Source organism: Ictalurus furcatus, chromosome 19 (assembly GCF_023375685.1).
Source record: "Ictalurus furcatus strain D&B chromosome 19, Billie_1.0, whole genome shotgun sequence".
NCBI classification, from domain to species: domain Eukaryota; kingdom Metazoa; phylum Chordata; class Actinopteri; order Siluriformes; family Ictaluridae; genus Ictalurus; species Ictalurus furcatus.
The window spans coordinates 3,775,785-3,798,282 of record NC_071273.1 but is presented as its reverse complement, the minus strand read 5'-3'; the positions used below and the strand labels follow the sequence as shown (position 1 = coordinate 3,798,282).

The 22,498-nt window shown below is 40.4% G+C and overlaps 1 long non-coding RNA gene across 1 annotated transcript; it reads right to left on the bottom strand.

The window, feature by feature from the left end:
- Positions 1–4,208: 4,208 nt before the first annotated feature.
- LOC128623062 (uncharacterized) lies at positions 4,209–11,928 on the bottom strand. Its single transcript, XR_008388519.1, has 2 exons — positions 6,232–11,928; positions 4,209–6,131 (listed from the first exon to the last, which is right to left on the bottom strand). It is a non-coding gene; the product is annotated as an uncharacterized LOC128623062 (long non-coding RNA).
- Positions 11,929–22,498: the final 10,570 nt, after the last annotated feature.

The window sequence follows — 22,498 nt, the reverse complement described above, 5'->3', positions numbered from 1 at the left end:
CTGGAGATGTTTATCAAGGTGTCTTTAGTGCATAGGACAGAAAAGGATTTAGTTCAGTTTTTATTATTAAACGTGTACAGCACTATGATGAGCTCCTTATACTGAACTGTAACCATGGATACTGTAGCTGTACTAATCCATTTCTTTTCATTACTGCAAATATGTGATTATTATTTCAAATGTAAAATTTTTTATTACAAGGTAGTGTGTCATATTAAAGGAAAACACATTTGTCTAAAGCCCTATCCAGATGGGATTATGTTCTCTGGGTGATGTTTGTAATGTATATATTTTTTTGTCTCTTCCATGATAAAAGTCTCATAGCCAAATGGGAAGAGTCTTCAGACAAGCAAGTTTATTTCTCCTACAAACCAAGATATTTGTGTCACATATGATCATATGCTGTTTTATATGCATTAGCAGGTTAAATAGAGGACATTATTGAATCAGTGAATATGAACTCTGTTATATGTTTAACCCTCATCCACTGACTGGGGTACCCCAGACCCTTGAGGTGTACTTTTTGCCATATCTCACAGGTGCTTTGTTCTATCATTCCAATTTTTCATGACTTTGTCAATGAATTTGTTCCTAATGACTTCATATCATTGTTTTCAGTTTCTGTTTTATTTAGTGCTTTTTTAAAAAAATACCAATGTATTTTGGTACCCCAGTCACAAGCACTCACTTCCAGCTATGCAGTTCTAATAAATGGAACTATTTACTGAGTTCATCTTTCCGATAGGTCATAATTATCACAAAGTATCAGATGGGGTAGGGGCACTCTGTCAGTCATTTTGAAGGAGACAGACACAGATGCAGCAGACACTGATGCCTTCATCATCTGGATGGGGAACTTCTCAGATTGGAAGTTTTCAGAATGTGGCCGACATTGCTGGATCTACCTGAGACAGCTGGGGCATACCCTGGTCATGCCACACATGAAGCACATCATGGGTGTGAGGAAAACTCCACCTGCTGCTGTGGACGTCCAACAATCGCCTGGAAAATCTACTTGAAAAAGGTGTAGCCTTTGCTCCCAAAACACAGACATGAAGGTAGCAAATGTTTGCTCCTCTTGTGACATGCCAGTATGCCCTGAGCACAGCATGAGCCAAATCATGTGCTATAACTGCCTGTAGCATGTGGTGTTGCTAGTTCAATGTAAACACCATTCATTTTACATTATATACAAATCGAAAAATCTCAATTTGAATTACATTTATTCAAGATTTATTTAGACACAAGGTCATACATCTACTTTTGTATTTAAAGATAAATACAAGAAAAGAAAATTGAAGTTTGAATGACTATGGGTTTACTTCTAAATTTCTAAATTATTTTATATTGGGGTCAAACCATATAAATATAACACAAATAATATTTACTTGAAATTACTGAAAACTAAATGATACCGGAATCAAAGGATGGTAAATAAGCTTTTAAGTACTAATGTGGATTGTACTTGGTATAAAAGCTGCAATTTGTATTTAAGAAAAGTTAATATTTTCGTTTTACACAATGTGCAAATTAACTGTAACTTTATTAAATAAATAAAAATAATTGTTTGTTTTTTCAGATAACATTAATTACATAATTAATACTGTTTTAAGAAGAAATAAGTTAACATTTTTCTATGATGGTTGTTTATTACAGTAGTTTATTCTTGGGGTTCCGAGGGACCCCAGTCGGTAGTCCTTGTATGTTGTACATTGGTAGGATGAGGGTTAAACTCAACTTTTCAGGAGTTTAATCCTCCACCTGGGTGCAGGACAGAGAAGAGTGTTGATGTAGATCTTCCTTGCATCCTGAGGGATGGTGGGTCAAGCAGTGCTAGAGGCTCAGAGAGAGCATGGTGTAGAGCAGGGTGTGAGAAGTGCTTTAAGGAAGGTGGGTGCTGGTATGTTTTTGGTTTTGTAGGTGAACATCAATGATTTAAATTTAATGCAGGATGCCTGTGGATGGAACATAACAATGGGGGTATTTAGGGGAACTTGGGGAGGTTGAACACAAATCTTCCAGCTGCATTCTGGATCAAATGATGTCCAGCAGTAGACCTGATAAAGAAGGGAGGTTCCACTCTGCACAAATACAGGGAATAGGAGGGAAGCCCAACTCTGTCATATGTATGTGTGTTTTCAGAGTCCGACTAAATTTGCAAGTTCAGTAATGAAAAGTGTGTTATGATGAGGCAGAAACACGCAATCATGTTAGCTGCACATATTCACTGGCCCGCAGGTCATCAGACAGTGGGTGATGAGAAAAACCTAAGAATGCAGGAAGAAACCACCTATTCACAGACATTTAGATTTAGATTCAACTTTATTGTCACTGAACAGAGTACAAGTACATATGCAGTTAACATCTAACCAGAAGTGTAAAACAAAATGTGCAAATGGTATCAACTGTGTCACTGATATGGCATGAAAAAAAAAAAAGTGCACATGGCATGATGAGTCAGGAGACATGGACTACAGTGATGAAGACAATACAGTGCAGTGAATAAAGGTGCAAGTGGAATGGAAGTAGTACTGTTCAAAATTAAAATTAATTAATTACAGTTAGTCCAGAGCTCAAACTCCTCTCTGTATGCTGTCTCATAATTTTTGCTGATCAGGCCTACCACTGTGGTGTCATCTGCGAACTTGATTAGAAAATTCAAGCCATGAACAAGTACTCAGCTGTGGGTGAAGAGAGAGTAGAGGAGAGGACTAAGCACACAGCCCTGTGGGCTTGTTCTACTCAATTGTTCTGTGTAGGCCTTGTGCACACAACCTGGAATGCTATCAAGGCCAGCAGCCTTTACTGTTCCTTTGTGTGCCTTTACTCTAGCATAATTTAGTTGGAACCTGCACTAGTTGTAATTCAGATCATTTTTCAGGGCTCATCATCATTTTACATCTCAATTTCTTCAAGTCCACAAAAAAACCTGACCAAATCCATGTCATGATGTTAATTTTTATACACATTTGGCTCCCTAAATCAGGGTGATCCCTTCTCTCTCTCTCTCTCTCTCTCTCTCTCTCTCTCTCTCTGGCATGATTAAAATCCCCAGCAGCAATAAATGCTCCATCCAGGTGTGCAGTTTGTAGCTTGCCAATGACAGCACCAAGGTCTTTCATGGCTGACTTGGTTTTAGCACCTGGAGGGACATAGATGGCTGGAATTATGGTACATGTGAATTCACAGAACTGGTAGAAGGGTCTACACTTGATTGTTTTATTGAGTGCTCTACTGAGCAGCAGACCAGTTCAAAGATAACTCACTGAAAGCAGTAGTGATGATAGCATGGCTAGCAAAGGGATCCCCACTTAGCAAATAGCCACAGAGCTCCAATGACTCCAAATGTACACTATTTATCCAAAAGCATGTGGACACCTGAGCATCACACACTTATGTGGTTCTTCCCCAAACTATTACCACAAAGTCTGAAACACACAATCGTATAGAATGTATCTGTATGTTGTAGCATTACAATTTCCCTTCACTGGAACTAAGAAGCCCTAAGCGACTCCATGAAGACATGGTGTGTTAAGGTTGGAAGAAGGTGGAAGAACTCAAATGTCCTGCATAGAGCCCTGACCTCAACTCCACTGAACACATTTGGGATGACAACCCAACATCAATGCCTGACCTCAACCTCACTAATGCTCTTGTAGCTGAATGAACACAGATCCCCATAGCCACACCTCAAACTCTAGCAGAAAGCACATATGGTTGGGATGGTGTGGGTGCACATACTTTTGGACATAGTGTATCTAAATCCATCTGCCGCTGCCATGAAGAGATGAGTCTAGATGAGCTTTGGTATGAGGAGAGTAGAGGAAAAGGAGCAAAGTGATGTGATGAGAAGATATCCATAGCAAATACAGTGTCCTGTTCAGTGTATGACTTAAGGTCTCGGCATGGAGCACATACAAACACACATACTACAGAATATGCTGGTGTTAGATTAATTATTAGATTAATTAATCAATATTTTATATAATATATATTTTTTAGATAAACAAAATAAAAATGATAATTTAATTGATGTATTTACTATGCTGTCCTCTGCTCTGTTATGGTACCTTGGTGTGTGTGGCACAGTTATGAGCATGTTCGTAGGGACAAGACATCGATCCTTAAACAGACCCAGTACACACACATGTGGCTGATGAAGGCTGTTCAGTTCTAAATGAAATAAGCTTGTGGTCACCAGGGCAATATTGATGGTCATAATTATTTATTGTTTTAATGTAATGAAAAGTGACATCTCTATGTTCAGCAGGTTCAGAATTAACATTGAGCTTTTTACATTAAATATTTTTATTGTAGAAAATGTTTTTCAGATATTTTTGACCCATATCTGACACACTAAGCTGCTGATTTTAAACAGAAACTGCTTCACCTGTCTTTCCTGTGGGCCATTTCATTAAGTAAAGTAGAGGTGTTACAGTTTGAAATGTTCACATTATGATAATCCAGTCTAAAACATCATGTTTATCACAGTATTGTGCTATTAATCAACCATTTTTTGTAATGTAAACCAATGAAACCAAGATAAATCTGATCAAATGTGAGATCTTTTCCCAACTTGAATGTGATATAGCAACCAACAAAATTGAAGTGAAAAGCAAATTTAAATGTTTTAGAAAAAAAGAAAAAACTTACAATACTCTGCATAAGTTTAACTTTTATAATGTGTCATGTGACTGTGCTCAGAATTAACCAATCACACTTTAACTCATTTTCAACAGTAATTATCATACATCTGTCATCAAAGTGATTCTGAATAAACCCAAGTAAAGATCAGCTGTTTCTGTAGGATTTTCTTGATGTCATCTTGGTTCCATCCAACTGCTGAAGCCATGGTCCACAAAGAGCTTACAAAGCATGTACAACATTTCCAAAACATTAAATGTACCATGGAACCTCATTAAAGTCGTTGTCAAGAAGTGGAGGAAAGTGGGCACCATAAAGACATTTCCACGAACAGGACATCCCTCCAAAACTGGCGAAAGGACAAGAATAAATCTTTAATAAATAAAAAAGAAGTACAAATGAATAAAATGAAAGCACAAATATTTTTGTGTTTTATAAATTTAAAAATTGTCAGTAAATGCATTTGGAAGATGCACTCCTAACATCATGTGTTGGAGTTCAGCTGCTTGTGGTGTTTACTGTCACAGAGAGCAGCCTGTTGCAGTCAGGGAGTAGATAAACCCCAGCCACCAGCTTGGACAGTTTATTTCCTGTAGTGTTGCTTCTCAGTGGAGTGGCGTGTGGTATGGTGGGGAGAACCACTAGACCATGCTAACTGCACATGTTCATAGCTCTGTGGGTCGCCAGATGGTGAAAGAAACCACTCGTTAGCAGACTGAGAGGTGAGCACTCTACTGAGCAACAGAATAGTTCATAGCTAACTCACAGATAGAGAAGTTGTGATGATAAGTTAGAAAGGTAGGTCCAGGAGGTCTGACATGGTATTAAGCAAATAGAGTAAAAGGAGCAGAGAGACATGATGAGAAGGTATTTGTTACAAAAACTGCACAACCCTAATTCTGTAACTTTAACATTAACAATGCTAATGTGAAATATTCTAAATCTTTTATTGTCTAACTTGTGGCTCTTTTGTACCTTTTCAGTAAACATTTCTCCTTAGTAAGTATTAATAGCTTGAGTCTTGGAGTAGTGTATTAGATGAGAGCTGAAATCTGGAGGTAAACTATCAATGTTCTGTTTTTATTTTGTCCCTGTGACCTTCAGAGACCTTTTTTTTCCATTTGGTGATAAACTCACCTTCTTATTTATCATCCTTCAGGCAAAAAGGCTTATGCAAACCACTTTGTCCCTTTTGTCCTACTTTACATAAACTCTGAATAAAACAAATCACAGTGACCGACAGACTGGTTTAAATGAAAAGGTTTGCACACCCTTGGGGCATGACATTTAATGTCCTTGGTTATGTATGTGTCCTTTCATTACACTGACATCTCTGTTAGAATTCAGCAGATGATTATTGAACTATATTAGATGAAAGGTGTACTATATAACAGAATTACATTTTCCTTTTCCAGTCAGAGCACAGAGAGATGCAGACAGACACATGGACTGTGTGAAAGGTCTATGTGAATCTTCTGTTGCATCATCTGCAAATAACACAAGTTCCTCAAAAATAAAATGAAATACACAAATAAATTAAAAACAACCAGAGTTCCAATGGCTCCAGAAGTGTAAGAGTTCACTCACCGCAGCCACGACGTGATGACAAGAGTCTGTCACCAGCTTTAGAGGACAGGTCACATAGATCCATGATACACAGGAGGTCCAGCATGGTACAAGGTCAGTAGAGTAAATGGATCAGAGAGACATAATGAGAAGGTATTTATAACAAATGCCGCATCACGGTCACCTTGACATTGTTGAAGGTCTCAGCATGGTTCACACACACACACACACACACACACACGAGGATATCCCGATGTTAGACTCTGCCCTTGGTAGGTTAGAAGAGTTGAAATAGAACACAGACTCAAACTCTCTGCAGTGTGTTTATATTAATCAACGAATAGACTAAGTAATTAACTTTGGGGTTAATACACTCACTGAGCACTTTTTTAGGAACACTATACTAATACTGGATAAGGCCTCCATTTGTTCTCAAAACAGCCTAAATTCTTCATGACATGGATTCCACCAGATGATGGAAACATTCGTTTGAGATTCTGGTCCATGTTGACATGATTGCATCATGCAGTTCCTGCAGATTTTTCAGGTGCGCTTTCATCCTGAAAATCTCAATGGTGTTCTATTGGATTTAGAACCAGGGAATGGGAAAGCCACTGAAGAACACAGAACACATTGTCATGTTCATGAAACCAGTTTGAGACCAATTTTGCTTTGTGACATGGTGCATTATCATGCTGGAAGTAGCCATTAGAAGCTGGTTAACTTGTGGCCATGAAGGGATGCACATGGTCAGTAACAATACTCAAATAGGCTGTGGCATTCAAGCCATGATTTATTGGTATTAACAGGCCAAAGTTTGCCAAAAAAAAAATATTCCCCACACCATTAGACCACCTGTACCAGTCTGGACTGTTGACACAACGCAGGTCACCTAATTCAAACATCTCTGTCCGTTTGTCCTACTTTACATATAACCTTGATTAAAGCAAATCTGCGTTTGGGTGGAACTGTGTGTGTGTGTGTGTGTGTGTGTGTGTGTGTGTGTGTGTGTGTGTGAACTATAATATTATAACAATAATGTAACATGCATTATTAGAACCTATAATATCATGCAGTGATGCTCTTTGAGTTTTAGAGTCTATAGTCATACACCTGCTAAGTGGGGAAAGAGGAAAACGCAGGAAGGAGAGAGAGAAGATTCAGACCAGGTTCGTAAGATGTTGTGACTCTGCCCTTCAAGAAAGCTATTCATCACTCTTTTTCCCCTGATTCCTCACAACACCCACCCCTGTTCATCCCTCTGTGCAGGCTCTGAAGACACAGGAGAAATATCATTAAATGTTTCAGGCAAGGTTATATTCTGAATGTTTTTACTCTTACCATTATTCTGAACTGAAACAATTTTGTGTTGTACCAAGTTAGGTTCATGATGAACAACAGTTTTGGTCTTGGAGAAACTGACTCCCTCCTGAAACATCAAATTATTCCCAACAGGGGACACAGGAAATTGTGGGGCTTGTGGGCAGACTAAAGTAGGCATTGTATCATTAAGATCACCAGTATTTGGAGAAAAGGCAAGCATGCAACATCTTTATCCTCAATAGCTTTGAATCTGTTTCTCAACTGTTGCTCAGATTTAAGTAGTGTGTCTTGTTTTAATTTCTGCCTGAACCTACCTTTGGCCCATTTCACCGCAATCCCCCACTCAACAGTTTCAAAACTTTGGCATTCAAAAGTTCCTTCAAGACTCCACTATAATGATATTTCAAAATGTGCATGTTTGTCATCATCCAATGATGAATGCTGTCTTTAACTTTCTGACTAGTGATTGAACTTGGACATGCAGGTTTAATGAATTGTGATAGCTTATTAGCCTGTTTACTCATTCCTTTAGGAAAAGTCCCTGTCTCAATTGCTAACTCCACAATACCACTGTGATGAGAAACTTGAATAAACTTAAACTTACTAATAAAAAAAATAGTTTACTGTATTGTCTAGATGCTACTTTAGCTAACAAAGATGTATGTGTGTTTCCTATGTCTATCATGTTCCATTCCCTCCAACTCATGAGATAAAATGGCAAACCTGTTCTTCAAAGACAGCATTGCCTCACTATGCAGTCAGTAACTGTAAAGAAAAAGAAGGGAATGAGGAAGAAAAAAGGGTGTAAGAGTCTCTTAGCTCTTTCTCTGATTCTTTGGAACTGGTAGATGACCAATTTCCATTGAAGGAAATGGAGACTCCTTAAACGCAGGCCATCCTAGATGCTCATGGGGTCTGGTGGTTTAAAATCCATGTTTTAGGCCTAGAAGACCTTTACTCATCTGAAAAGATTTTTCTTTTCTTCGTCTCAGTCACTTTTGAATAATAATCCTTTTTGAAAGCTCTTGAACGAAAAACCACAAAAAAGAAGGTCCTCTGTTCTTTTCTTCTCCTTTTCCAGTCAAGATCTTCATCCAAAAAGTTCCTCCTTCAGTCTTTCCATCAGCCCCTTAAAAACAATTCTTAAAGAAAACTTTTAATAAAGGCAACAAACTTTATTAAATCAACAACAACAACAACAACAACAAAAACATTTTAAAAAACAGGTTTATATGGGGGCAGGAAAGTGGTTATAGTTGGGTTAGAGGGAAGGGAAGGGTTATGTTTAGGCTTAGAGGGAAGGGAAGGTTATGGTTATGAGTAGAGGACATGAAAGGTTGTGGTTGGGTTTAGGGGGAAGGAAAGGATTATGGTTAGGCTTGGAGTTAAGGGATGGGTTATGGTTAGAGTTAAGGGTAAGGAAAGGTTGTGCTTAGGTTTGAAGAAAAGAGAAGGATTACGATTAGGTTTTGAGGACAGGGAAGGTTTATGGTTCGGTTTAAGGGAAAAGAAAAATTGTGGTAAGGTTTAGAAGGAAGGGAAGGGTCATTCCAATCCTGGCATCCTGGGGTTGTTTCCATTTCCTGTGTGAGAACGCTATGCACGCTTGTGCTGCTACTTCACGCTGGTACCTGTTTGTTTGTTTTTGTTTGTTAGTCGATACCTTTCTGGCTATCACAGGTATATCGATTAGTTGTTGTGTGGATCCCGATGGATCACTGGTCATGCTGCTGTGTAATTGCTCTCAAGTTCTGTCCTTTTTGGACTGGTTTTGGCCAATTTTAATCAAATCTATTCTCCCGACATGGCTCTACAGTACTCTGCCACTCAGCTTAGATCTATTAAAAGAGAGTTTTTTTGGCCAAGGACACTTATCAATGGTGTAAACCAGAGGCCCCCCAAGCCAGGTATAACAATTATCTCTTCTATAATATCTCTCTCTCTCTCTCTCTCTCTCTCTCTCGCTCTCACTCTCTCTCTCTAATCTGTTTTTGGAGAGAGAGAGAGAGAGAGAGAAATTTTTCTTGCTTTTGTGTTTTTGTACTTTTTAAATTACTTTTCATAACTTTTATGACTTTTATAAAACTATATAACGGACAGGTATGGAACATGAATGATTAAAAATGTTTCTAAACACTATAGCTACTTTGAATAAGAGAACTAGGTTGTAATAATGTGTACTATTTTACATGTAAAACATGTTGAATCCCATTCATCTTGCGTTCTAAAAACATTGGCATATGAATGATGTAAATTGGGACGAAGGGCGCGTCTCGTTATCCATGACATGTTAAATCTCCGGCTCTCAGCCACTCACGGAACAGAGCAGATGCAGAGAGAGGTGTGAGTGCAGTGGGAAAGCAAGACCTCACGCTTGCAGGACAGTACTGGCAACATTTATAAAGTTGCTAAGGTTTGTCCACAAAGTCGCTAGATTTGTCGTTAGGCACTTTTTTGCAAAAAAAAAAAAAACAAAAAGGCACTAAAGCGGTCTGAAAAGTCGCTAAGTTGGCAACACTGGTCTGCACTGACAGCTATATAAAAGGCAAGCTAAGGTATTCCTCTTCCCAGCAAAAAGAAAATGCAGAGGGAGAGGGAACGTGAGGTTTTTCCATTTATGTACATTCTATTTGAAAAGCAATAAAATACAGCGAGTACCCAAATGATGGCCTGGCTGTGGGTTTTTTCTTGAAAACCTCTTGCGCCCCCCGTCCAATCTCTCTGCGCCCCCTGGTTGAGAACCACTGTTGTAAACAACTTGGAGTTTTACGCCACCACTGCTACATATCTTGGTCTCTTCACTACACATCTCCAAGCATCATTCCTGTGCTTTGCACTAACACCTGTGCTCCTGGTAAATCGCAGCAGGAAAAATGTGTGATCAGCTACTAAAATCTGAGGATATTACGCATCGATCCTGACTTTGGCAACTGCAAAACTGCTTCTCCTGTTCTGTGGTGTGCTCTGCTGAACACTTGCTCTTTGACTGATAAAGCATCTGTGGTAAATTCTGACTGTGACTTGGCAGGTGCCAAATGACATCCTGAATTTAAACCTCCTTAACCCACCTAGGTATATCTATTTTTCTAAACCACGCCCCCATCGTAGAGGTGTAGGGTTGGCTGTAGTTTGCTGTGAGAATATTAAAATATCAGAAATTGAGTTTCATGATGTTGCATCTTTTGAATACCTAGCATTTAAAATGGTTGTTCGAACATCAATGGCTGTGATCTTAATCTATAAACCTCCAAGATGTCACTCTGATTTTTTCTATGAGATTAGAGAACTACTCACTCTTGTCTGTGCTAGATATTCATCTGTAATTGTACATGGTGATTTTAATATACATAAAAATACTGTGCATTGCAATGAATTAATATCTGTGTTGGATTGCTTCAATATAATCTAACATGTTACTTTTGCCACTCACTCCAGGGGTCGTATACTGGATCTCATCTGTACATCTGGTTTATATAATGTCTCTGTTATTGGTTCTGATTTTGCTTTCAATGATCATAAACCTTTAAAATTTAGCTTTAGTTTTCTCTACTGCCTACTAAAAAAATGCTCACCTATCATAAAATCAGTTCTGTTAACCCATCAGCTATTACACCCATAACACTATTACAGTGCATCCGGAAAGTATTCACAGTTCTTCACTTTTCCCACATTTAGTTATGTTACAGCCTTATTCCAAAATGGATTAAATTAATTATTTTCCTCAAAATTCTACAAACAATACCCCATAATGACAACATGAAAGAAGTTTGTTTGAAATCTTTGCAAATTTATAAAAAAAAAAATAATAATAATAATAAATAAAAAAAAAAGCACATGCAGATCCAAATCTCTTTTTGCTATGGTAAAGAAGCTCACTAACCCTCCACAGCAGGCCTGGATTGGCTAACGGGGAGCACTGGGAGAATTCCCGGTGGGCCGGTCTGTTTTTTGGGCCGTGAGGGCCGGTGTTGTCATGGCACTGGGTTGAAATATGGTTAATGTCCCTATGCTGCCTGCACTATTTTACTGCAGCCCCACTCTTTTTATTTATTATTTTTCTGCAGCCCACTCGAAGAGTGCAGCCTGCAGTTTAATGATGACGTAATTATCTTTTGACTCCCCTGACGGCACAAGCGGCACCTTGCTAAAAAAGAAATGTAATTTGTAAACTTCAGTCAGTGGTGCTTGTTGTTGACGCAGGATATAGGCTAAAATGGATAATAGAAAGCGCAAAAGGCGGCGTTGAAAAGGTAAGATTAAAAAAAAAAGAAAGCTCTTCAAACTGACGGGGCCAAATGTACAAAACTGAGCAGCTTTTTCACCAGCACACCAAATGAGCATGATGAGACGACCAGTAAGCTAACGTTAAGCTAGTTAGGAGCAGTGCAAGATGCTAGCAGCTGTACAAACAACCTTGTCTGCAAACCACCGTGGAACCTTATGGTCTGCATTTGCCAGATCGATTGTAAAAAACATGACAGTGCCTCTCAACTGTGAAAACAGTTCCTTGATGTGTGGAATGGGATAGCTGTCCACAATGATTGCTTTGTTGGGTTCCCTGAGTTCCACACACATTCTGATATCTCCAGATTATGAGTCACTACGATGGGCGATACCCAGGGTGAGGCATTTACTCTTTCAATGATGTCTGCTGCTAGCAGACGGTTCAGCTCTGCAGACACAGCATCCCTTACAGAAGAAGGCAGTCTGCGCAGCTTCTGTTGCACAGCGACAGGATTTTCACGCAATTTCACTTTATGTACAAAGTTATTTGCACAGCCAAAGCTTGTCATGACAGAATGAGACACCTGCTGTACAGACTCTTTGGAGGTGATTACTTTATTCCCTTTTATGCATAGGTTCAAGGAAGATATTAAGTCCATACCCATCAGTGGGTTTCCACTTTTCACAATATAGAAGGTGGCAGGTACTGAACATTCTCCATGTTGTGCACATGTCTTAGTACATCCCAGCACAGGAAGGTTATCTTTTGAATATGTGACTAGACACACATCAGACTGTTCCAGGGGCAGCTTAGAAAAGTATTGCTTATATATACACACGCTGGCAACAAAGATACAGAAGATCCTGTATCAACAATTAATTGTTGCATTGTAGTACCTGACAATGTGCTCACGTGAATGTTACACACAATTTTGTTTGCAGCAGTTGGTGTGCTAGTCATGTACAACACAATCATAGAGTTCACCAGAGCTTCACAGGTTGCCACTGCAGTCCTCTTCCACTCCTCCATGATAACATCACGGAGCTGGTGGATGTTAGAGACCTTGTGCTCCTCCACCTTCCATTTTGAGGATGCCCCATAGATGCTCAATAGGGTTTAGTCCATCACCTTCACCCTCAGCTTCTTTAGCAAGGCAGTGGTCGTCTTGGAGGTGTGTTTGGGGTCGTTATCATGCTGGACTGCCGCCCTGTGACCCAGTCTCCGAAGGGAGGGGATCATGCTCTGCTTCAGAATGTCACAGTACATGTTGGCATTCATGGTTTCCTCAATGAACTGTAGCTCCCCAGTGCCGGTAGCACTCATGCAGCCTCAGACCATGACACTCCCACCACCATGCATGACTGTAGGCAAGATACACTTGTCTTTGTACTTCTCACCTGATTGCCGCCACACACGCTTGACATCGTCTGTACCAAATAAGTTTATATTGGTCTCATCAGACCACAAGACATGGTTCCAGTGATCCATGTCCTTAGTCTGCTTGTCTTCAGCAAACTGTTTGCGGGCTTTCTTGAACATCATCTTTAGAAGAGGCTTCCTTCTGGGAAGACAGCCATGCAGACCAATTTGATGCAGTGTGTGGCGTATGGTCTGAGCACTGACAGGCTGACCCCCCACCCATTCAACCTCTGCAGCAATGCTGGCAGCACTCTTACGTCTATTTCCCAAAGACAACCTCTGGATATGACGCTGAGCACGTGCACTCAACTTTGGTCGACCATGGCGAGGCCTGTTCTGAGTGGACCTGTCCTGTTAAACCGCTGTATGGTCTTGGCCACCGTGCTGCAGCTCAGTGTCAGGGTCTTGGCAATCTTCTTATAGCCTAGACCACCTTTATGTAGAGCAATAATTCTTTTTTTCAGATCCTCAGAGAGTTCTTTGCCATGAGGTGCCATGTTGAACTTCCAGTGACCAGTATGAGGGAGTGTGAGAGCGATGACACCAAATTTAACACACCTGCTCCCCATTCACACCTGAGACCTTGTAACACTAACAAGTCACATGACACCAGGGATGGAAAATGGCTAATTGGGCCCAATTATTGTTTGTAAATAATGTTTTAATAATATTATTTATTGTTAAAACCTCATTATTGTTTTTGTTTATACTTTCTTTTATGTTACACCTCGACCCTAGACCGGGGTCGTAACATAAAGAGGACAACAAAACCCAGGGAAGAGCCAGTGTGTAGCATATATTAAATATGTACTATGTATATAACGTGTAGACCAGATTTCACAAGACTAAAGGGTACGTAGGAGGTAGAGGATTGAAACAATAACAGTGACAGCACAACTGATAAGGTAAATATAGAATGATTCATATACAATTTAGAGTGAAATTAAACATGTACAACACATATAATACCCTAGGGTGCACCCTCTAAGTTAAGCCTAAGATAAAATTATATATATATATATATATATATATATATATATATATATATATATATATATATACACACAGAATATAACAAAACTTAAATAAAATATAATCACATCCAGAATTAAAATGTCTTTTCAATGTCTCTGCAATTTCTTTTACTCTGAATGAAGGCACTCCTCTAGAGTATTTTCAGTTGTAGTCCTTTGCAGAAAAAAACAAAATAATATAAAATAAAAATACCGTCCTTCAAGACACAGTGGTTCTGGTTGGGTGGCTCGCCATCAAACTGTTGAAAAATTGTTGTAAACTTCTTCCCATGGAATCAAAAAAACCTGACCTGTATAAACAGTGTCAGAATAAAACAAAATGAAATCTATGTACAAAACATATACATATTACACACCACAGTTTAAGTATTTTAAATTATAAATTACAGCCAGTATCCTTTTTATACAATTCAAATAAAATGGAGCAAAAGCTACGTGCATTGAAACACATTAACAACTAACACTTAACTGAATATAACTCACATTTATGCAATGCAATTTAACAATTCAGAAATTTAACAACTCAGAAGTAATGTGACTCAAAACACTTTTGGAATTAAATTCGAATTGACATTATTTAATTCAATTCAATTTTATTTGTACATATATATTTATTTATTTGTATTTTTACAATTTTATTTGTAAAAATACAATAGACATTGTCTCAAAGCAGCTTTACAGAAATATCAACATGGTATACAGATATTAAAGGTGCGAATTTATCCCAACTGAGCAAGCCACTGAGTGGCGCCGGTGGCAAGGAAAAACTCCCTAAGATGTTTTAAGAGGAAGAAACCTTGAGAGGAACCAGACTCAGAAGGGAACCCATCCTCAGCTGGGTAACAACAGATATTGTGAAAAAGTTCATTATTGACTTATATGAAGTCTGTATGTGTAATGTATCATAGACTGGAGGCGGATGCAGGTGCAGATCAAAGTCTTTATTAAACACTAAACTCAAAACCAAAGTAAACCCGGTCTTCGCGGCAAACGAGAAACGTGGTATACAATGAGATCATTCAAGGCATGCAAACGACCTACACAAATAATACAACCAATAACACTGAGCGCCGTGCTCAGTAACCAAGGCGTTTAAATCCCAAACATAATCAAACTCAAAACATAGACACCTGTGGCAAATGAAAGTCACTTCAATAAATGTTCAGCAGGAAGTGAGCGAACAAAAAACAATGTCATGTGACTCGTCAGGAGCCGAGCCACAGTGCCCTCTGCTGGCCGTAGCATAACAGAACCCCCCTCCAAAGGGTGCTCCTCCCGGAGCACCAAGAACCCCCCTCCAACGGGGGTCCTGGGCCCCTGTGCGAGCTGTCTCTCACTGCCACGGAAAGTGAGGCAGCTTCCGTCTGGCAGCAGATGGGCGGAGCAGCACCCCCACTGGGGTTGAAAGTCGGGGCGCTGGACACCGCCCCCGACGGCACTGGAATGCAGGGCGCCACCCCCGACGGCACTGGAATGCAGGGCGCCGCCCTCGGCGGCACTGGAACTGGAATGCAGGGCACCGCCCCCGGCGGCACTGGAACTGGAAGACTGGGCAGAGTCCCCAGTGGGACTGGAGGACTGGGCAGCATCCCCAGCGGGACTGGAGGGCTGGGCAGTGTCCCCGGCGGGACTGGAGGGCTGGGCGGCCTCCTCGGCCTGGCAGGGCAGTGGGACGGCCTCCTCGGCCGGGCTGGGCAGCAGGACAGCTTCCTCGGCTGTGCAGGGCAGCGGGACGGCCTCCTTGGCTGGGCTGGACAGCAGGACAGCTTCCTCGGCTGTGCAGGGCAGCGGGACGGCCTCCTCGGCTGGGCTGGACAGCAGGACAGCTTCCTCGGCTGTCGGGAGCTCCACCGCAGAGACCTCCCCGTAGGCCTCAAGCTGCAGCTCTGAGGTCGCCATGTTGACCTCAGGCGGGAGCTCCACAGCTGAGACCTCCCCATAGGCCTCAAGCTGTAGCTCTGAGGTCGCCATGTTGACTTCAGGCGGGAGCTCCACAGGCGGGAGCTCCACAGCTGAGGCCTCCACCGTAGGCCTCAAGCTGTAGCTCTGCTGTCTTCGTTGCCCCCCCCCCCCAATTTCTGGGCCAGCCTTCACCTCTGGACTGCGCGGCGTGGTGCAATTCCCCTGCAGTGGGAAGCCCCAGATGCTCAGGTCACTTTGCTGGCTGCGTGGCGCTGTGCAGTTCCTCTGCAGTGGGAAGCCCTAGATGCTCAGGTCACTCTGCTGGCTGCGTGGCGCTGTACAGTTCCCCTGCAGTGGGAAGCCCCAGATGTTCCGGCCGCTTTGCTGGCTGCGTTGCACGGCGTGGTTCTCCGGTGGTGGGGATGGGGTCAAGGGCGCGGGGGGCGACGTGGGGCATAGCTCAGCTTGCAGCTGTCTCTGTTCTGCTACCATGCGCTTGAGCCGAGCAAGTTCCTCGCTGAGCTGTTGGTTGAGCTCCCGGAACGACGCGGATGGTGGCGTGGCGCATGGACCGGCTCGCTGCAGCAGCTATCGTTACGCGATCTGGTGAGTAATCCGCGCCAGTGCTTCGTCCATTAGTCTGTTCCTCTCCCAGAACACTCGGTTCAACTCCACGCTCATTTTGTTGATCTGCTGCTTCCGTTTGGTGGGCTCAGTATTCTGTAACGTATCATAGACTGGAGGCGGATGCAGGTGCAGATCAAAGTCTTTATTAAACACTAAACTCAAAACCAAAGTAAACCCGATCTTCGCCGGCAAACGAGAAACGTGGTATACAATGAGATCATTCAAGGCATGGAAACAACCGACACAAATAATACAACCAATAATACTGAGCGCCGTGCTCAGTAACCAAGGCGTTTAAATCCCAAACATAATCAAACTCAAAACATAGACACCTTTGGCAAATGAAAGTCACTTCAATAAATGTTCAGCAGGAAGCGAGCGAACCAAAACAATGTCATGTGACTCATCAGGAGCCGAGCCACAGTGTCCTCTGCTGGCCACAGCGTAACAGTATGGCCTTAGAAGCAGCCGTAGTCCCAGCAGTCTGGAATTGGAGTAGATTAGAGCTCCATCCAGAGGCAGGACATCCAAAACAGATCAGGCAGGTCCGGAGATCAGAAAGGATCAGGATCTCTAGTATCTCCATAAAATCGTGTGTGGCTCGGCAGAAGGAGAGAGGGAGAGAAAAGATTATTAGGACTGGGAATTAGCATAATAGAAAGTCTAGACAGGGTAGGCTTGAGTAAACAAATACGTTTTAAGCCTAGACTTAAACACTGAGACTGTGTCTGAGTCCCGAACACTAATTGGAAGATTGTTCCATAACAGTGGGGCTCTATAAGCGAAAGCTCTTCCCCCTGCTGTAGCCTTCACTATTCAAGGTACCGTCAAATAGCCTGTATCTTTTGATCTAAGTAGGCGTGGCAGATCATAGAAAACCAAAAGGTCGCTTATATACTGTGGTTCGAGACCGTTTAATGCTTTATAAGTTAATAAAAGTATTTTATAATCACTGCGAGATTTCACTAGGAGCCAATGCAGTGTTGATAAGATTGGGGTGATATGGTCGTATCTTCTGGTTCTAGGTAGGACTCTAGCAGCTGCATTCTGGACTAACTGGAGTTTGTTTATGTTCCTACTGTAACATCCAGACAGTAAGGCATTACAGTAATCTAATCTAGAGGTGACGAATGCATGAACTAGTATTTCTGCATCACATAGTGACAATATATTTCTTATCTTAGAAATATTTCTGAGATGAAAGAAGGCTATCCTAGTAATATTATCTACATGAGCATCAAATGATAGGCTGGAGTCAATAATCACTCCAAGGTCTTTAACTGCTGTACATGTTGAAACAGAAAGTCCATCCAGAGTAACCATGTGATCAGAAAGCTTATTTCTAGCTACACGTGGTCCTAATAAAAGTATTTCTGTTTTATCAGAATTAAGTAAAAGGAAGTTAGTTAGCATCCAACGTCTAATGTCCTTTACACAATCCTCAACTTTACTAAGCTGCTGTCTGTCCTCTGGCTTCACTGAAACATACAACTGTATGTACAATCCATCAGCATAACAGTGGAAGCAAATTCCATGTTTACGAATAATTTGACCCAGAGGTAGCATATATAAAGTAAAAAGCAGTGGGCCTAAACCCTGTGGAACTCCAAAGGTAACCTCGGTATGCGTGGAGAAGTCTCCATTTACATCTACGGATTGATAACGATCGGTCAGATAAGACCTGAGCCAGGAGAGGACTGTTCCCTTAATGCCAACATTTTCTAATCTATCAAGGAGAATAGTATGATCTATAGTATCAAAAGCTGAACTAAGGTGGAGTAACACAAGCAGCGAGACACAACCCTGATCAGAGGTCAGTTGTAGGTCATTTACTACTTTAATTAACGCTATCTCTGTGCTATGATGAGGTCTAAATCCTGACTGATACATTTCATGAATGTTATTCCTAAGTACGAGCATAACTGCTTTGCTACAACCTTTTCTAAGATCTTAGACATGAAGGGGAGATTTGATATAGGTCTATAGCTGGACAGTTGAGAGGGGTCAACGTCAGGTTTTTTAATCAGGGGTTTAATAACTGCTAATTTAAGTGATTTAGGTACATAGCCAGTGCTAAGGGAAGAATTGATTATATTTAGAAGCAGTTCAGTTACTCCTGGTCAAATCTGTTTAAAGAAACATGTAGGCACAGGATCTAGTATGCAAGTTGACGAATTGGCTGAAGAGATCAATGAAGCTAGTTCGGTCTCTCTAAGCGGAGCAAAACACTCTAAATATTGATCTGATATTGCTACATTATCATCTAATGGGTTTGATACAATACTGTCTGGTTTTAATTTAATAGCCTTAATTTCACATCTAATATTTTCAACCTTACCAATGAAAAATTACATGAAATCTTCACTGCTATGTAATGATTGAGTGTTTCTCTCTGTAGTGCTTTTATTCCTAGTTAATTATGCTACGGTGTTGAACAGAAATCTAGAATTGTTTTTGTTATCTCCTATTAAGGTGGAGAGATAGATCTTTCTAGCATCACTAAGAGATTTTCTATATTTCAGGAGGCTCTCCTTCCATGCTGTTTGGAATATCACCAGTTTGGTTTGACGCCATTTACGTTCTAATTGTCGAGTTGTCTGTTTTAAGGTACGCGTTTGATTGTTATACCAGGGTGCTAATTTTTTCTCTCTAATTATTTTTCTTTTGAGTGGAGCCACTCTATCTAGCGTGTAGCGGAGTGTTGACTCTAAGCTTTCAGTCGCCTGATCGGATCTGACGGTGATCCAAATCTAATTGATGTTTCTGCGAGGTTATTTATGAAGCTCGGTGCAGTAGCTGATGTGAAAGTACGTTTTACGCAGTAGCGAGGCGAGGTTGAAATATTATGATTAATATGTATTATGAACAAGATAAGATAATGGTCTGAGACAACTTCAGACTGCGGAAAAAATATAATATTTTCTATACTTAATCCGTATGTTTATCTACAGACACAACCAGGTTTTAGATAAAGTCTGCAATGTGATGCTAGCGGGCTACAAGCTAGTCGCGGATGTTTGTAAAAACAGATCAAATTTAGCGACAGCGCAACGTTACGATTGTTTGATCTAAGGTAGTGTCAGTTATATTTGTATAACGTAAGGTAAATAATTTTAAAGTATAGAGATTAGAAGAATTAATATAATAGCGTCAGCTCGAAGGACGCTGCTTCCTGCTTGACGCTGCTTCCTGCTAGCCATTTACATGGCTAAATGAAAGAAAATAACCAAGAAATGCAACATGCTGCGTCATAGCTGTATTAGCTTAGCATAGCACTCAGCACTTAACTAACTCTAACCTTAACTCACCAAGTTTCACGTCGGATAAAACTACAAACCGAAGTTTCTCAGCACTCCAACTGGCAGTAGTATTGTTTTGACCTTTGTTTTCACTCTTCAAACAGTTAATTATAATATATAATTATAATTTAGGCTTTTTCTAATTTTTTTCTGTCTTCTTTTCTCTCCTCGCTTTGGCTGTGTGTGCTGTCTGCACAGTTTATAAAAAAAAAAAAAAAAAAAAAAAAAAACTCTCCCGCTGTCAACTGTCAATCAAGGCGGGATCTACGTGTAGAATGGTGTTAATTGGTCAAAAATTATCTACATGAAACATTTTAACTGGTTCAAATAACGTATTTGAAAGTATAGTGGTTTACATACTGATTTATTTTTAATGAATCTATATTGTTTTAAATTCGTTTTTAAAATATTTATTTGTATACACTTTCTAGTGGGCTACAAGTGGGTTTTAAACTTATTTTGTTTACTTCTGGCCGGCTCACTAGGCTATCTCACTTTTGTGAGATACTGTATGTATATATATGTGTGTGTGTATATATATATATATATATATATATATATATATATATATATATATATATATATATACACACACACACACACACACAGTATCTTACAAAAGTAAGTACACCCCTCACATTTTTGTAAATATTTGATTATATCTTTTCATGTGACAACACTGAAGAAATGACACTTTGCTACAATGTAAAGTAGTGAGTGTACAGCTTGTATAACAGTGTAAATTTGCTGTTCCCCTCAAAATAACTCAACCCACAGCCATTAATGTCTAAACCGCTGGCAACAAAAGTGAGTACACCCCTAAGTGAAAATGTCCAAATTGGGCCCAATTAGCCATTTTCCATCCCCGGTGTCATGTGACTTGTTAGTGTTACAAGGTCTCAGGTGTGAATGGGGAGCAAATGTGTTAAATTTGGTGTCATCGCTCTCACACTCCCTCATACTGGTCACTGGAAGTTCAACATGGCACCTCATGGCAAAGAACTCTCTGAGGATCTGAAAAAAAGAATTGTTGCTCTACATAAAGATGGCCTAGGCTATAAGAAGATTGCCAAGACCCTGACACTGAGCTGCAGCACGGTGGCCAAGACCATACAGCGGTTTAACAGGACAGGTTCCACTCAGAACAGGCCTCGCCATGGTTGACCAAAGAAGCTGAGTGCACATGCTCAGCGTCCTATCCAAAGGTTGTGGCACAAAATTGTAGCATTCATTTTCATGGACAAAAAAAATGTTGCATGCTGCACCTGCGTCAGAGTACCCCGGTGAACCATTTTGAAAGTGCCCTCTCAGCTTCTTGCTGGTTGACCTTTGACATCAGTGTATTTTCTTAAGATCATCTGCCAAACAAATTTTTTTTTAGTACTTTTGTGCAATTTAGCCACCATCTGTCCTCCTCTGTCTCTACAGAGGAGGACAGATGGTGGTTAAATTGCACAAAAGTACTGTCTGCAGTATTGAAAAATGTATGTAATGTTGCTGCTGCTTTTATCTGTCCCGAGTTTATTTCCCGTTCAAATGTTTTCAAAGCTTTCAGTAAAAACTGGCTCAAATACTGGTTAAATATAGTTAATGTATACGTTCGATATTATTTCAATAAAATTGACATTTTAAAAGATCTCAATCTCACTGTGTGCTCTAATGCTTTAAAACTTATTTGTGTGGTGCTGCTACTCGGTTGGAATGAAAACCTGCAGTTATACTGACCCCGTGAAATAGGCACCAACATTATATTTTACCCTGTGAATTTTTTATTGACATTATGCCATATGTTTCGCATTAGTATTTACAATACTAGATGTAGAAGAATACCAGAAGTCACCTCACTGTAAATGTGTGCACCTTGGTCGTGTGAAATCCATGTTTATAGAATCTACATGGAAAACCCCACATGAAATCCATATATCAGTAGCACTCACACATTACAAAAAATGGTGCCCAGATGGGCCTTGTGCATACTGTCTAGTCTGTCATATTTCAGCCCATGTAGTCACCATATGATACCCACATAAAACTTAAATCTGGGACTGAGATGGGTCTTACACACCTAATGGAATCCTGCATGAAATCCATGTGGGTAATTGGCATGGGGCCATTATGGAACCCATGGACAATCCTATATAGGGCCCATTTTTCAGCCCATTTCATACCCACATGAGCCCCACAAATGCTGTGTTTCTTTCTTCTTGTACATACAGGCACCATATTAAATTAACCTATTCAGTGAAGAGTGTTTCTGGTTGCTACATGTAAAATTCAGACATCTGTTTATGAAATTAAATATACTTTTATTGTCCCCAGTAGGAAAATTTGGTGTGGACTCAGTAATCAACATTTCTACATCACCTGTTAATTCTAAAATAATCATAATATACAATACAACACAATACAAACACAGAACACATACACCCCCTCCACAAAAAAGAGAAAAAAAAAATCAC